This window comes from Panthera onca, chromosome B2 (genome assembly GCF_046562875.1).
Source record: "Panthera onca isolate mPanOnc1 chromosome B2, mPanOnc1 haplotype 2, whole genome shotgun sequence".
Taxonomy (NCBI): domain Eukaryota; kingdom Metazoa; phylum Chordata; class Mammalia; order Carnivora; family Felidae; genus Panthera; species Panthera onca.
This window is the reverse complement of record NC_138343.1, coordinates 73,451,309-73,468,849: the sequence shown is the minus strand read 5'-3', so window position 1 is coordinate 73,468,849 and position 17,541 is coordinate 73,451,309. Positions and strand designations below refer to the sequence as shown.

Here is a 17,541-nt window from a genome sequence, read left to right as displayed (position 1 = left end):
CAACCCTAAACCTGTTTACCTTTCCTTGTCATTTCCTTTCCACAGGAACCACAATAAAGTCTCTTGCCTATGGTTTCCCCCTCCCTCAGCCTCCTGACCAATCTGGAAATTCCTCATGTGGCCTCCTGTGGCATGGCATGCCCCTTCTCTTAGGATCTGTGAATATAAAAAACTATCTTTTCAATGTCAGTCATCTCCTGATCTGTTTTTCTTGCCCTACCTAAAATAGTAATAAAACCCATGTTTTAAAACACCCTAACAGAGCAAAGAATAAATCCTCACAGGGGTAAAATATCATCTATAGCTTCTGCAGTAACTTAATATCCAATGTATCACAGACAGTATAAAATAACTAGACTACGAAGATGCAGGAAAATGTAATTTATACAGTGTTAATTTCAGAATTAATAACTCATTGGATGGGATTAAGAACAGATCAGGCACAGAAGAAAGAATGAGTGAAGTGGACGTTCATAGAAAATATCCAACTGAAGCACAGAGAGAAATAATAACAAAATCCTCAGAACAAAGTAGAGAGACATGTGGATCCCATTCAAAAATTAATAAGCATGTAATTGGAATCCCAGAACAGGGAAGACAGATTGGAAAAGAAGCAATGCTTGAAGAGATAATGACCAAAAACTTTTCAAAACTAATGAAAGACTCATCAGTGAGACTCAGTAATAAATGTTTATTAACAGTGGAATGGATAAATTAATTGTGGTATATTCACATAGTAATAAAAAACAAGATATTGTTATACACAACAATAGAAATGAACTGCACAGACATAATAATGAGTAAAATACACCAAAATTTACATTTATATGAAGGTCAAGAACAGGCAAAGATTATTTTTTATGGTCTAATAATATTCCATTGTGTATATGCACTACATTTTCTTTCAGCCATAAAAAGGAATGAAATCTTGCCATTTTTAAAGACATGGATGGAACTAAAAAGGATAATGCTAAGGGAAATAATTCAGTCAGAGAATGATAAATACCATATGATTTCACTCATATGTGGAATTTGAGACACAAACAAACAAACAAAATGAACAAAGGACAAAAAGAGGGAGAGACAAATCAAGAAACAGACTCTTAACCATAGAGAATAAAGTGATGCTTACCAGAGGGGAGGTGGGTGGGGGAGATGGGTGAAACAGGTGATGGGGATTAAGGAGTGCACTTGTTATGAGGAGCACTGGTGATATATGGAAGTGCTGAATCACTGTATTGTACACCTGAAACAAATATAACACTGTATGTTAACTATATTGGAATTTAAAAATGTAGGAAAGATTAATCTGTGGTGATAGAAGTCCGATTAATGGTTAACTCTGGGGGAATAATAACTAAGAAGACCACAAAATATCTTTCTGAGTGTTGGAAATATTCTATATTTGGATCTGGATGGTGATTACCTTCATGTGTGTGTATGTGTCCGTGTGTATATTTGTATGTGTATCCATGTGTATATATATTTGTTGATTTCTTAAGATTTGTGTGCTTCCTAAATTTTGTATTTCAATAAAGACAGAACAGAGTGAAAAACTAAAACATATTGTCTGTGTTGATTTAGGGTTGTGGTGGAAAAAATGCTGAGAGTAATACATATGGAGAAATCATTCTTACTTAACCAGATGGTAAATTGAATAAATGTGATGCTTCAAATAAAAGAAAGATATTGGAAATAGATTCATTTCAATATAACTTCTGGAGATGAATTAAACATTGTTTATTGGGCCAAGGACTTCATTTTAAAGATAGGTGAATGAATTATGAATAATTTTGTCAATCATAACTTAATTTGTTGTTCCCTAGATAAGCAATAACATAAATCATTGTATAACTAGAATGTAAACAAAAACTCATCTATAACCTTATATACCATTGCTTAAGATTATAAGCGGAAAGTAGGTTGAATTAGGAGGCTGAGAATTAAACACTGTATGTTCTGGCAAAGAGAATGTTAAATGATTTTATGTGTGCTGCTTACAGTATTTGTTTTTATAAAGATAATCTCTGAGAATATTTAGAAGTTTGTAGAGTAATGAACTGGAGGATATTTTAAAACATGAGTATAAGCCAGAATCAGCAGAAAAGGCTAACGATCACAATCCTCTAACTGGTTTCTTCAGCGAATAGCTTTGGTCAGGAGCAATGTTTTAGAAATTTCTCCTCCTTCTTTTGAGAATTGTTGGCATTTGTGTGTACTGATTGATGCTTGTTAAAGACAGAGAACCACAAATAATCTAAGGAGAACTTAGTTCCATCTTTTTTTTTTTTTTCTAGAAATACTTATCATTTAAATCCTTCACATAAGTATGGCCATAGTTTGTGGGGCCCGGTACAAAATGAAAATGCAGGACTTCTCCAAAATTAAAAACTTCAACATAATGGTGGCAGAGCATTAAACCAGGCATGGGGCTCTAGGTAGCTGCACAAGTTGTGTGCACACAGAGCTGGCTCTTCTTATCAACGACATTCAAACCATTTGAGCTACCCCTGGCAAACTGCCACCTGGTCATCTACCTTCTCCCCTCATCTTCCAGCCAGGACACTTGGCTTGCAGTTCCTGAGACACTTTGTGCTGGTCATGTATTCATGTCTTCATGCGCATGGTTCATTTTCTTCCAAGAATGTTCTTTACTACCTAGTCCGTCTGATATTTTCTGTATATTTTTATCTATTTACTCTCCTGAGAGAATTACCCACTCCTTCCTTGAGTCGCCTCTGACCTTATGAAATCTCTACTATTATACTTGCTATATTTTATTGGCATTTTTGTTTACTTGTTTGCTTTTTAAAATGTGAGTTCATTCTGGTCAGGAATTGTGTTTTATTTATATTGTTGCATTGAACAAAGTAGATATTTAATAAATATTTATTTGTAAATGGACAAAGGAGTAGAATTCTAAAGATACAAAATGGAGAGAGGTCAGCTACATTTAAAATAAAAAATAAAATTATTTTTTCTTATTGAGATAGTGTATGACATACTTTTTTTTAAAAATGCAAAAAAAAAAAATAAGAAAAACTGAACTTAATCTTTTTGGTTCCTCTTATTCCCTATTTAATTAATCTTTTAGAATTTGATATGCAAACTGGTAATTTAATACTGATTTAATCTAATATATTTTACTTTCACATTTTTGTCTTTTGGCGCTAGGATCAGTAAGTCTACCTCATGTAAATAAGAAGACAAAAGAGTTATTAGTAGTAATATTTTGGAATAAACTTTTCCCAAAGAGATTATTATATCCTGAATCATAAATGAACCAATGACTGAACCCTACTAGTAACTGGGCTAGTAATAATTGCTTTCCTTAATTTTTTACATACAGAACAGTTTTTTATTGCTATTTCCATACAACATGGCCAAATTCTTTCTTGCATTCTTCACAATAATTTCCACCAACTGCTGGAAAGTTAACAGGTATGAGTTGAAATATAAACTTACAGTTTCTCTAAGGTTTTATGCTGCCGTTTCACTCAATGAGACATTACTTTCCAGCCCCAAGGGTCAAGATCATGAATCATTTTATTTTCCTTTTTTTTTTTCCTTCAGAAAAAGTAATTCATCTGAGAGGGCTGACACAGTCTGGGTACTATAAAAAGCTCTGTTTAATAGCAGGCAAGTTGAAGAAGGAGGAGACACCTCTATGAGCAAAGGGTAGACTGAGGAGATTTCTGGCCTTGTCTGTAGTCTGGAAGAAAACAGGGACACAGAAGCAAGTGGAAATAGAATGAGGAATAAACATCATCCAGACAGTGGTAAGCTGCAGTAAGGATAATCACATAGAGAACCTTAATCCTCCCAGCAAGGCTGTTTCAAATCATCTTTATTGGACATCCACAGTTTTTGGAAGACATGGTCTCAGTTCTGTTGGAGCCTAAATTCTAAGAAAACAGATGGATGGAGTGACTATTACATGATAGATTTTCATATTTATTTCATTCTCTATTTCGGGGTGGGGAAAGCATAACTGGTTATGGTTATGGTAGGTGGGAAAATACTTTTGTTTTCAATTTATTCCAGGTAAATTGCATGAGAGAATTGAGGTGGCTTTTGGAGAAAAGAGGCATGGGACAGAATTATGAGAAGCATAGTGGGTGGCATGTGAATATATTTTCTTTTTACATTTGTCTTGTGATCGATTCAAAGGCTATTCACATGTGAATCAATATTTGAAAGGGAAATTTAAAGAATAAAGCAGAGGGACATGATATCCATAGAAGGACAACCTGAAAACATACTGGGGCAATTCATTCATTCATTCATTCACCCATGACATTGCTTAATGTTTGCCAGACAAGCTAGTAGATCCCACTGGCCTCTGTTCCCAATTTCTTAATGGAATGACAAGAAACCAGAGCTATCCTTAACCTCAGTTCTGCAACAACTAGTTTATTGCCATTTCTCAACCAGGTTACATTCCTTTTTTTAGTCAACTTCACTAGGATATACAGGCTGGCAATAGAAAATTAACTTATATGTATAATTAAATATATTAAAAATATATAGCATATTCTATGTATTTATAGTAAATACACATGTAATTACCAGTATATAATTAAATTTATATGTATGTATTGAGGAATACAAAGAAAAGTAAAATATCATTATTTTCATGAAATTTCTGTCATATCATAAGTATCTGGATGATTAATTTCTCCAGGACTTATGAAAAATTTATTTAAAAATGCAAAATATTTTCCATTAAATCTGGAAGTAACATAGCCATTATTGATGCAGCGATAGTAATAATAATAATAGCTAACATATATTACGTACTTACTATGTACCAGGTATGCCAAATACTTTAAGTATATTAATAGTCTCAAACTCACAATTTTGTGAGAGACATACTGTTATTGTTCCTATTTTCTAGATGCGAAAACAGAGGTTCAGGGTGTTTAAATCACTTGCCAGTGTCACAAAGATAGAAAGGAGCTGGGATTTAAGTATCATCTGTCTGTCTGCAGAAACCAAATCCTTAACTCCCACACTTCCCTGAATGCTCAGTGTTAGTGATTTAGCAAAATATTTAATAGATGTGTAATTCTTCCAGAGTGTGAAGCTACTTCATGTTAGTTCATCACTAGTCTTCATGGAAGAAAGATTTATCTTGTGCATTACCACACAGAAAAGTGGAAAAACACAAAATTTTACACTCTTCTTGATCTTTCAACTCAAGTCATTTAGGAATTTTACCATTTCCTTCTCTGGCCTGTGGGCCATTGTTATTTTTCATACTTACAATTCAAATTCCCACAGGAACCGTATTAGGAGGTTTTTCTTTTTCTCTGGTAGATAGCCAGACAGCTGACAGGAAATGCTAGGAGGAAACCTAAGAATTTGAAGAAGTTATTTCCAAAGTCACCTAGCATTCCTTTCATTTAATTCACTTTTTTTCCCCCTCTGTACAGCTATTTTCCTTCTCTCCTTGCCCTCACCCCTTTCCCCCTCAATTTAAGACATACAATGGGGATTCCTCCTTCTATTTCTTTAGTCTCCCTCAGACCCATCCCCTTAGTTTATTCTAAATGTCTTATTTGTATATTATTCTGAAGGAAACAAAAATGAGCTCTCTGTGGTATAAATATCATGGCAATATTTCTCCTCTTTCAAATTTTGGACATGAGTGAATGAACTATGGGATATAGGTACATATTAGTAGTCCAAGATGTGCTGAGGTCAAGGGAATGCAAGGTGGTCATTACCTGGGAATCCAGAGGCTCAAGCTTTTCTGATAGGCACTGATGACCCCAGGACAGGCAGGGTTGGCCCACTGGGCCAGTTGTTACTGCAAACAATGTCCCTTACTCACTGTGCTAAAATAATTAGCTCTACTTTGTTTCTCCTTTCAGCTGTGAGTTCTCTTAAATATTTTCCCTTGCACAGCAGTGCTGTCCATCTCTGTACCCCAACCCATCTCTCCAGCTGCTAATTCCTCGGTGAGTTGGCACTCTGTCCTGAAGGAAGGAAAGTGCTACAGAATGCACTTGATCTGGTGTGTCAATAACACATCTCTTGTAAGTAAAAGGTCAATGAAGAACAGTTACAGCAAGTTGGTGACTTGCTCAGACAAAGCTGCACAAATGTGAGCTCCATGCTTGGACAGAAGCCACACGGGCAGCATGAGTGGCCCTCTAAATTCAAAGAACTGGACTCAGATGTCAAGCCTTTTGGAGACATAAAACCATGCTCTGGGGGATTGCTATATTCATAAATATTACTTTTAATGTTGTCAAAGCATCATATGTTGTTACTTTGCCAAATTAATGGAGTTTATTCCCAGAATGATATAAAAGGAGCAATATTTTCTGCCACTCCTGCTTGAGGCTACTTTAGTAGTTTATTCATAAAGTTTACAGACACAGCCATAGATTATGTGAGTGTTGGTAGAACTGTAAATCAACTGTGTGTGTACATGTGTGTGCGTGCACACATGTGATGCATCCTTCAGAAGCCAGAATAGGATAGATTTTCAGTGCCTTGGACCCAGGCCACAGATTCTGTCTGAGTGCACTCATTTCAAAGTGGTGTGCAAGGAGTCACTGTTGTGGAATGATCTCATTTATGATGTGGATGGGAAATGGAAATTCCAGTTCTGTTTTTACTTCAGAAGATTTTCGTCTTTTTGGTTTCCATTTAAATACTAAAACATTTAAATGCAAAACACAAGATTTTTTTCCCAACATACCTTATTTCATACTTCCCATTTTACTACTTAATTACTTTTACTCAGTAATAACGTATTACTGGATGAAAGGGCTGCTTAAAGAACTTGGATCAGATTTTATTACCTGATGATCTTTTTATCTGATCAGTTTGAAATTTAATGGTCAGTATAAAATTTTGCTGATTTATTTCTAATTTAAAAAACCACTTTTAAGTGGTGGACATGGATTCTTGTCAATAAGATCTTATATTAATGTTCTTATTTTTTCCTGGAGGATTCTGAATGTGCTTAAAGAGCTATATTTAGGAAGGGCCTCATGCAACATCTGGGTAGTTGTGTAGCAGCTGGGTAACAGCACATAAGGAGCTTGACTCAAAGCTCAGAACGCTAATTAAGAAAGAGCCTAGTGTTTAGCTCCAAAGCCAAGAGGAAAGCAATGTGGGAGGTAATTATCCAATTTGGGATATTGCTTGGGTAAAAGAGTTACTGTGTTAATAAAAATATAATGAGACCTACTTGCCTGGGGCTGCTGTGTATTTTTGCATATCTCCCCCTGGATATATCTCCAGGTGCAGTGTGGCCCAGTGAGATGTGTTTTACTCTTTGCACTTACTCAATGAGAAGATGGGCGTCTACTTCCTGAAAAACACTGAACATGGACATGACAGTGGGAAAGTAAATGACATAAGGATGGCAAGATAGTCCTCCCATTATTCTTGGTATTGGTGAGGCTACTCTGATGTATTCAGTCTTAAGCATTCTATTCTAATTTTAAGAGAGATGAGTGATAAGGAGAATAAAAGAATGAAAACTAAAGATTATAAAATGGGATAGGAAGGAGGGTTAGAGATCACAGTCACTGGTGTGGGGAAGAGGCATCTACAAATACAACATTTAACTTACAGTGAAAGTATGTTATGAGTCCAGTGAGAATCACCTCTTAGGATTGGACAGTTGGAAATTAGCTTGGAAAAAAATATAGCCCTTTTGCTTTTCTGTAAACTGGAACAAATATAGAGTTTTTTTTTTTTAAAGGTAAAAGGCATTTTTATCACAGGAATAATGGACAAAGAAGTTGTTTTGGGTCCATCTCAAAGGTTCTCTTCTCTCCTAGGGTGATTCGAAGACCAGTGAGAGGGCTTCTGCCCTCTGGTCTGTTCTGGTTTTCAGTATTTATAACATTAGATTCTTTTGAGTTTCTTCTCATTTACAGCTTATTTTCTCCAGTACTCCAATAGTCCTTTGATCCCCCAACTCCCTGGCCTTCTACCCATGGGTATCAGCACTCTTCACTGTCCTTCGTCCCGTTGCTGGCCTCTCTCCCTTCCTTACCAGCCTAAGTTCCAAAGCCAACCATCAGGTCACTCCCTGAGCACATGCTGGGCTACCTTTTGCCTCTCTCATGTTGTAGAAATCTCTTAGCAAACTCAAAGGCCTGGTTAAATCCAAGAGTTGGTTGCTCTGTGCCTGCCTCGGTACAGCTCAACTCAGCTGGAGAAAATGCTTGACTGCTGACTGGTATCAATTTAAACTTATCACCACAAACATCAAATGGGCCTTCAATATGCTGCTGGACAATGATTCTAAACATCCCAGCTCTTTACTCTCCCACTCTCCTGGACATTGATTTCATATATTCTCCTCTCTGCTCCAACTTCCAACACCTTCTCTCTCATCTTGACTCTCAGCTGGTGCCTCATTTCCTGCTTCATGGATCATATTGAGGCAAACAGAAGAGAACAGCCCCAGATTACTATCACCCTACCTCACTAGCAACCACATCCTCTTCCTATGGTCCACACTGTAGAAGATCTCGCTGTGCCAGTGCTCTCACTCTTGCACACTAGATCCCATCCCATTGGACATTGCTCCAGCAAGTTTCCTCCCTTTGTCTTTTGTCTTTTTTGTTCTTTCAGTGGCACCATCAGCATATATACATGATACTTTTTCTTTCAATTTAAAAAATTTTTCATTTTTCCCTCTTCCCCTTGCCAGCTGCCATCTTGTTTCTTTGCTTCTCTTTGTGTTAGAACTCCTCTAATGATTTTTTCCATGCTCATTGTCTCCATTCCCTCTTAAGCCCACTTTAGCCAGGTTTATGCCCCTAATATGTCACCAGGATGGCTCTTGTCAAAGTTACAGGGATCTCCAAGTTGCTAAAGCCACTGAATAATATTCAGTCCTCATCTTGTGTCCCAACCGTATGTTTGACAGAGCTTTATCACCCCTTCTTCTTTGACATACTTTAACTTCCAGCATATCACATTTTAAAAATTTCTTCCGATCTTATCAATTACTCCTTCTTGGTCTCCTTTCTTGTCCTTTGCTCCTTTTCCTTCTAATGCTAGAGTACTCTGGGTTCTGTTCTTAGTCCTCTTCCCCTTTTTATATTATTATATCTCTTGTTGCTTTCACCCAGTTCCATGGTTTTAAATATCATCTGCATGCTGATGTCCCTAATTAATATTTCCAGCTCATATTATCTTATGAAATTCAGATTTAAAAAAAATTTTTTAATATTTACTTATTTTTGAGAGATAGAGACACAGAGCATGAGTGGGGTAGGGCAGAGAGGGAGAGACAGAATCCAAAGCAGGCTCCAGGTTCTGAGCTGTCAGCACAGAGCCCGATGCGGGGCTCAAACCCACGAACTGGGACATCATGACCCACCGAGCCACCCAGGCAGCCATGAACTTTCGATTTTTATATACAACTGGTTGCCTGACATCTCTAGTTAAATATTTAATAAAAACGTCAAACTCCACATGCTCAAATTGATTTCCCTTGATCCTTCCCCCCAAATCTGTCCTACCTTCAACATTTTCCATATCAGTCAATGACAATTCCATTTCTCCATTTGCTTACATCCAAAACCTTGGAATCATCCTTGGATCTTCCCTTTCTTTCATATTCTAGGTCCAACACATCAAGACATTCTGTTCTCTCTACCTTGAAAATATAACCAGAATCTAACCACTCTTTGTTCCCAAGACTGTGGCAATATTTGCTTATGCTTTTTCCTCTTGCTTGTATCAGACTCCCAACTGGTCTCCTGGCTTCTACTCTGGTCCCTAATACTTTTTATTTTCAACCTAGCAGTCCATCATCTTTAAAAAAGGTAATTTAGATCATGTTGCTTCTCTGCTCTAACCTTGTAATGGCTCCCATATTCCCTAATTAAAAAATAAAATCTTTACACTGTCCTAAGAAGACTATATTAGTATTCTAGTGCTGTACCACAAACTTGGTGAGTTAAAACAACAGAAGTTTATTCTTTCACAGTTCTGGGAGCCAGAAGTATGAAATCAAGGTATTAGCATGCTGTCTCTGAAGGCTCTAAGGAAGAATCTTCCTTGTCTTTTCCAGCTTCTGGTAGCTCTAAGTGTTCCCTGGCTGTACTGCTCCAATCTGTGCCTCCATCTTCAAATAGACTTTCCTCCTTTCTCTAATAAGAACACTTGTTATCATATTTAAGTCCACTCAGATAAACCATGGTGATCTCATAATGAGATTATTAATTTATTTGCATTGGCAAAGAGTTTTTTCAAATAAGATCACATTTACAGGATCCAGGTGTTAAGATATGGGCATATATTTTTGGGAGCTACCTTTTAACCCACTATAGAGCCCCACCTACTATGGACCTCTATTATCTTGGACCTCTCTATCACTCTCCCCCATGATCACCTTGTTGCAAACCATACTGGACTCCTTGATTTTTTCAAACATGCCAAGCACTTATGGATTAGAGTCTTTTCACTGGCCATTCTCACTGCCTGGGACACTCTACCTCCAGATATCAACATGGCTCACTCCCTCATGTTACAATCTCATGAAGTGTCCCCTACTCTATTTAAAATTGTAATGTTCATCTTCCTTTTCACGCTGCTCTTATTTTCCATTTTTTTTTCTTCCATTCTGGTTGAATGGGACATTCTTCTGCTTCATGTGGTGTTGGCTGGGGTACTAGGATGGCTTGAAGGTCCAAATGGCTTCAGACATATGGCTGGAAGTAATTTCTGGCTGCCAGATGGGAGTTTAGTTGGAACTGTTGGCAAGAGGCTTTATTCTCTTCCATGTGGCCTCTCTATTTAGCTTCTTGGGCTTCCTTACTGGTTGGTGGCTGACTTCCAAGAAGGAGAATTGTAAGAGAAAGAAAGTAGAAGCTCTCAGTCTTCTTCAGGTCTGGGCTCAGAAGTATGAGAATATTACCTCTACTGTAATCTTTTAGTCAAAGTTTCAAGGGCAGTCTAGATTAAAGAGGAGGGAGAATAAATTACACCTCTCACTTGAGGAAAGGGTGGAATATTTGTACAGGGAGAGAAGAAAGTTATGGTAACCATCTTTGGAGACTGTCTACCAAGAGGATCTTCCAGGATTCTTGATATCATATCATGGTATGGTTGCCCATCAAAATGGATAGCTTTATCTTTGAGTTGATTCTTTTTTCATCCTGCCACTGTGTTATTGAGGAGTTTTACTGATCTTAAAAAATATATATAAGAAATATTTTGAGATTTTAAAATGAGAAACACACAGATAAATCAGTTCACTAGCAATCTTCAATGTTTTTGCATTAAGCTTATGCAAACTGCTATATCTAGAGTGGGGGAAGGAAAATCCATTGTTAGATCTAAATGGTTTGAATTTTATATAGTTTCATACTCAGAGAAATTACTGTTTTACATTATTATTGTTAGGTAATAGAGATCCAATCTATAATCATATAGAAGAGGAAATCATTAGTGTATGTAATATTGTAAAGGTCCCAAACCTTCCAATGATGGTTGATGATTTTAGAAAATCCCAATATATTTGAGTAAGACTTCCTGCTCTTAGCTGATAAAATCAGTGATTAAATAAGAGCATATCTAATGGAGTCTAAAGTTTACTAATTTCTGAAGAGATTTTTCCACCTCCATTATACTACATTTCCTAAGGTTAAAAATATGGAGATAAGTCTCTTTTGCTTATATCCACTTTCTGACTGCCTTAGCTTGGACTGCCATACATAAACTACCATATACTGGGTAGCTTAAACAACAGAAACTTATTTCTCACAGTTCTGGAGTCTGGACGTCTGATATTAGGGTACCAACATGATTAGATTCTGATGAGAACCCTTTTTCTGGCTTATAGATGCCTGCCTTCTCATTGTGTTCTCACAAGGCAGAGAGAAAGAGAAGGAAAGCTTTCTGGTATCTCTTTTTATAAGGCACTAATCACATCATGAGCCTTCATGACCTCATTCAAACATACTCTCAAAGGCTCCATCTCCAATACCATCACACTGTGTGTCAGGGCTTCAGCTTATGAATCTGGGGGGACATAATTCAGTCCATAGCACTCACTCATTCCTTTCATTTCTCCATGTAGAGTCTATTGGTAACATGAGAATAGAACAAATGAGAAGCAAAGAACACCTTCCAATTTAAGTTCTATAAAATCAATTTGTCAGCAAATTTTATTTATTTGAAATTCTTTGGTAATCTTATTCTTTTCAAAAGAGAAAAATATTCAGCCAGGAATATATAAGATTGGCATAGAAGGCAGAATAAGGCACCCCCCCAAAGATATTCATGTCTTAAATGCCTGGAATTGGTGAGTATGTTTTCTTATAATCACACAAGGCATTTTATAGATGTGATTAAAGTTACAGACTTTGAGATGGAGAAGTTATCATAGGTTATTCAGGTGGACTCAATCTAATCATATGAGTTCTTAAAAGTGGAAGAGGCTGGAAAAAGAGTGGGTCAGAGAGATGCAATATTAAAAGAACTCAACCTGCCATTTCTGCCTTTGAAGATGCAAGAAGGGGGTCTCTAGAAGCCAGGAATGCCCCTTAGCTGATACCCAGCTAAGAAACAAGAACCTCAGCCTACAGCCTATAAGTACAACTGAATTCTGTCATTAACTCAAATTATTAGGAAACATTCTCTCCTAAATGAGCAGGAAACATTCTCCCCTAGAGATTCTAAAAATGTATATAGCTTGCCAATACCTCCATTTTAGTCCAGTGAGACCTGTACTGGACTTCTGACCTACAGAAATTTAGGATTTGTGTTATTTTTGTTTGTTTGTTTGTTTTTTTAAGTTTTTACTTATTTAAGCAATCTCTACACTCAACGTGGGGCTTGAACTTAAACCCCAAGATCAAGAGTCACATACTCTTCCAACTAAGCCAGCCAGGCGCCCCAGGGTTTGTATGGTTTGAAGCCACTAAATTTGTGGTAATTTATTATGTTGTAATTTGTTATTGTAATTAGAAAACTAATATTTGGTTATGAATTGATGTCCTCAGTCTCCAAATTCTAAATGTCAAAGATGGAAGAATTCTTTACTTTTAATCGAATGGATGACCTCTGTTTTAGCAACTATTTTAGAACCATCAGAGACATTTTAAGAATCACTGTAGCACTCTGTTTTTTGAAAGCAGTTATATTGTGTTGGTAAACTATGGCTTTTGCCATATTTCTATGTGAATCAGGAGAAACTTTGAGGGACAAAATGACTGGATTGGTATAGTAAATAGGTGATGTACAACAACAGGTATAGGAGTTGGTGGGAGTATCTGGCAGATTCAGAAGTTGAACAGAGGCTCAACTCCATAGTTCTGCTATAATATTCCTTATTAAGGAAAGTGGCATCTTGGTTTTAGAACCATGACAAAAAGAGGCTCATAACCTTGTTGTTAATTTCCATCATGCCATATGCTTGCCTGCAGAGCTGAGAGACATCTGAAATGCTGTGCTTTTTTTGGTCAGTGGAAGAAGGAACCTTGAAGTCTCACATTCCTATAAAATGGATTGTCATGAGTGTGCTGTAGAGGCAATGCTGTTTAGGCATCCTGCCTGTCCATTTAGTAATCAGCCTTGACAATGACTAAATTAGTAGTCTCAGTGGTAACATTGAAACATAATAAATTTCTTTATTTAAAATTAAAGTATTAAAATTTATGAATATTATTATCCAATATACTGAAGAATGAATAAGAAAAGACAAAAACTTATAGGAATTTCAAGTAATTTTACCAAAGGAACCATCTATTTATTCTACTAGCCACTTATACATAAAGTATACTTCTCTCATGGTAGCCTTATTTGTTTGTTAACATTTTTCAGCTGATAAGGCTGACATGAATCTATAACTAAAAGGCCAAGGATACAAATAAAGCATGATAATTATTAAAATACATTGAAATATATTTAAAAATAATCCCTCATAATAATAATAAATAATGATGATGTGGTTTTTTTCTAAAGTACTATTTTTAAAAAGGAAGGGATACTGTGGCACCTGGGTGGCTCAGTCGGTTAAGTGTCTGACTCCTGATCTTGGCTCAGGTCATGATCTCACAGTTCATGAATTCAAGCCCTGCATTGGGCTCCGTGCTGATAGCATGAAGCCTGCTTGGGATTCTCTCTCTCCTTCTCTCTGCTCCTCCCCCACTGTGCTCTCTTTCTTTCACAATAAATAAATAAAATTTTTTGTAAAAGGAGAAGATTCTTATTATGCTAGGAACTTTAATGACTGCTGAGTCTTAATCTCCTGAGTAAGGACAGATGTGTGAATTTGGAGATCCTCCTTGGGAAGAGATGCTTTCAGTGGCTCATAAGTCAATCCATACCCACAAATCCCACAAGTAAAGCCACACCTTCTTATATATTTACTTCATCTCCTTTTCCTCTCTTCTGTCTTGTGTGACTAAGGAGATGTACAATCTTGAAAAACTAATAGGTTGCCACCTGAGGTTTCCTGCTTTATGACATACACCCCTTATTTATTTAGTTTTTTTTTCTCACACATTCTGTTTTCTGTTAGTCCACCTAACTAGGAGGTAGTGTGCTTTTGAATTTTCATTTTTCTTAGTCTATGTCTATGCAAGATATTTGGTTGTAAATTTAATCTTCACGGTAGGCACTAAGCAGACTTAAAGTTCAGGTTGTTGCATTTTTTCAGTTTTATACTACATAGAAAAGTCACAAAATGTCATTGAGGACTCATCTCTATCATCTAACTTACCTCTCTGACTTTCAGGACGAGGCACCAGGTACCAAGCAAGAGTGATCCGGGTATTGTGTTGTTTTAATTACTTGGGAGCAAAGATAAGCAACCAGAAGTGGACTCATTTTAAACACACTGAGTAGTTTCAGCTCTTCTTTGTAGATTAAAAACAAAGAGAAATTGACACCAATTATAAAAACATTGAAAAAAGAAAAATTCCAATTTATCTCTTATGCAATTCTGGGCTAAGGAACACTTTAGCTTTTGGTAAATGGAGGAATGATGAAACTAGAATTATCAGGGGGATCGTTTCACTTCAGGCAGATTACTAGGAGTACAGACAAATTAAAATAAGAATATCTGCTGAGCTGTAGTATATTGCATTAATCCTCCATCAAGTTTGAATCCAGGTGATAAGTTCTTATTTTGGGGGATCTTGGACACATGGTGCTTCTCTGAGCTTTGTTTTCTTTATCCATAAAATGGAAATAATAATAATAATGGCTTTACTTAACAAACACAGCTTGGGGGAGAGATGCTATGTGTGAAAGTAGAAAGTATTTTACTGAACATAAAGCATTAGGTACACCAAAACATTATTATCATCATCAGTGCAAAAACTTCTCAGTGTATCTTATTTATTTAGCTTAGTGAAAGGAATTACTGTATCTCTTCAAGAAAAATCCATACTGTTTGTACATGTTTGGTGCTTGTTGCCTTTTTGTGGTAGAATAAAATGTTTCAAAGAATATATTTCCTTGGTTACAGAGGTCAATTTAAGACAATTTCATCTATAAACATGTACTGCATTCTTTGTGGATAGACAATGTTTTCATGAAAATGCAAGTTAGTCATATCCAGTTTGCTTGTCATTTATTACCATTTTGAAGAGTACTATAAAACAGAAGAGTGCTCTAGTTATAAGTATGTAACTCACTAGTATCTCCTACAAAATGATCACCTCTTATAAGTGGCACTGAGACAAAAAATATCAGGATATTACCAGCACTCAGCAGCCCTCTTATGTGCCTGGGGCCTCATTCCCAAGAGTAACTACTTCTAACAGTTTATAGTAATTTTGACAATTTTTATACTTTATATAACTGGAAAATATTGTATATACTCTTTTGTCTCTAGCTTCTTTTGACGTGATCATGAGAGTCATCCACACTGTTTGTTATACACGGTTACAGTGTGATTATTCTCAGGGCTGTGTCAGATTTTGTTTTGCGAATAAACCAGTTTGTTTATTCATAGTATCAATGGGCATTTAGGTAGTTTCCAGTTTGGGGCTATTATCAATAGGGTTTCTAGGAATATTCTCTAGTTAGTACTGTCTTTGGTGAACATATGGTGACTGTGAGGTAGTTTGTGTTCAAGTTTCCCAGCAGTTAACTTTCCCACCAAGAGGATATGTTAACTCCTGCACTCTACTCTTTCACCAAAATTTGCTATTTCCCTTCTCAATTATTTTAGTCATTCTTGTTTATGTCTAGTCACATCTATCTCATAGTAGTTTTGTTTATATTTCCCTAATGATAAATGAGATTGAGCACTTTTGCACTTACTAGCTGACCATTTGAATATTCTGTTTTTGCATATCTTTTCAGGCTTTTCATCATTCTTCTATTAGGTTGTGGGGGGTTTTTTTGTAATGATTTGTAGAAATTATTCATGGCTGGCTAGTATCTTCTTCAACTTGCAGTTTTCCTCTTCACTCTCCTATCATTCCTTTTGATGAACAGAAATTTCTTTTTTCTTTTCTTTTTTTTGGTGGGGGATACATTGTGTAAAAGGATTCCCCTATGAAGTTATTTAACACATGTATCACTTCACACATTCCATCCCCTTTTTGGTAAAAACATTAAGGTTCTACTCTTTTAGCAAATTTCAATGATACAATATGGTGTTATGAACTATAATCGGCCTGTCATACATTTTGATATTCAGACCTGATTTATCTTATAACTGTGAGTTCATGCTTTTTACCAACCTCTCTGTTATTCTAATATATTCCAATTTATGATTTTTATAGTTATTTTTTCTGATTAATAACTATTTGACTAGTTTGTAATAATGAAGATATTTTCCTATCCACAGTGTTATTTAATAATTGGAAATCAGTACCAACAATAAAGCTATACAGAGGAAAAAAAACACATTCAGCTTGATTAATCAAATCCAATTAAGCAAATGACTGACTAAGCAATGAACATGTAGAGATAAATCTTTTAGCTTCATAATCAGTCACTTTAAATCATGTCAGTTTTTTAGGGTAAACAATAGTCCTGTTTTTCCTTTCTTGTATATCTAATTTCAGAAATTTATCAGATTACCTGCAATGACATGCTTCATCCTTTCCTTCATGCCACCAAAAAAAAAAAAAAAAAAAAAAAAGTAACTCTTTAAATGATTGTAGAGGAAACATCTTGCAAACAGGATAGTGTCAATGATTTCAAGATAGGAATTAAGAGATAAAGAGGAAATGTAAACTGTGGTTTGTAACCTAAAAATCTTCAGGTGTACAAATATTGGCAAAAGTCAATATAAAATACTCCTCTGTTTTCGTCTGTTGACATTACTGGTAAATATTGAAGTCCAAACTACTGCCTTTTGGTGTATAAGGGTTCTTTCTTTGCATGTCAAATATTCTTGGACACCAGACTGAAACAACTCTCCTCATTATTCTCCCTTGGCCCAATAAAGCTAGTGTTTTGACATATGAATAGACTTAACAGATTTGGTCAATTCTATTTTTTGCTTCTGATGTTAGGCAAGCAAAGCAAGCAACTGTAATACCTACAGTTGATTTGGAACTATTTGCCACAAACCAAAAAAAACAAAAC

At 36.0% G+C, this 17,541-nt stretch overlaps 1 long non-coding RNA gene across 1 annotated transcript; it reads right to left on the bottom strand.

The window, feature by feature from the left end:
• Positions 1 to 684: 684 nt before the first annotated feature.
• On the bottom strand, positions 685 to 16,675 carry LOC132667323 (uncharacterized). The gene is made up of 4 exons (XR_009605088.2): positions 14,714 to 16,675; positions 7,208 to 7,340; positions 5,267 to 5,356; positions 685 to 1,246 (listed from the first exon to the last, which is right to left on the bottom strand). It is a non-coding gene; the product is annotated as an uncharacterized LOC132667323 (long non-coding RNA).
• Between the last annotated feature and the right edge of the window lie 866 nt (positions 16,676 to 17,541).